This window comes from Clupea harengus, chromosome 23 (genome assembly GCF_900700415.2).
Source record: "Clupea harengus chromosome 23, Ch_v2.0.2, whole genome shotgun sequence".
NCBI classification, from domain to species: Eukaryota; Metazoa; Chordata; class Actinopteri; order Clupeiformes; family Clupeidae; genus Clupea; species Clupea harengus.
The window spans coordinates 22,541,490-22,541,885 of NC_045174.1; the positions used below are offsets into that span (position 1 = coordinate 22,541,490).

Sequence of the window (396 nt, forward strand, 5' to 3'; positions counted from 1 at the left end):
CTACAGCTCCCATGATCCTTCAGGTCATGGGGGAACTATAAAGGGGCTGCGCTCCCCACGTTCACTCTCTTCACTCTTCTCTCTTGATGGACTCTGCCTTCACTCCACTCTGCGCTCCTGATGAGCCTGGGCTACATGTAATTACTAGTTCATAAATTCCAGTTTACGTTATTGGCACCTCCAACGCCTCTTACTTGTTTTAATGCGTGCCTCCACCCGGACACAACAGTTATCACAGACAATCACTCTGATGTCATGTAGTCGTTTTGAAGATGCTGTGTTCTCCACAATTTCTTTCAGTGAAAAATATCATTTTTAAGCTGTGCAAGGGCATGGCTTCAGGATAGCGGGTTGCAGCGCACATCATGGTCAACACAAATTGACGGCCAGACTTAA

The 396-nt window shown here is 46.7% G+C and overlaps 1 protein-coding gene across 2 annotated transcripts in view; it reads right to left on the minus strand.

Moving 5' to 3' along the window:
• Positions 1-396, minus strand: part of LOC116218607 (nuclear body protein SP140-like protein) — a 176,862-nt gene extending 176,466 nt beyond the window's left edge. For both annotated transcript variants that reach the window (XM_042703344.1, XM_031560710.2), the window contains exon 1: positions 1-396. This exon is cut by the window's left edge and continues 550 nt beyond it. The gene's annotated coding sequence lies outside the window, so the exon portion shown is untranslated.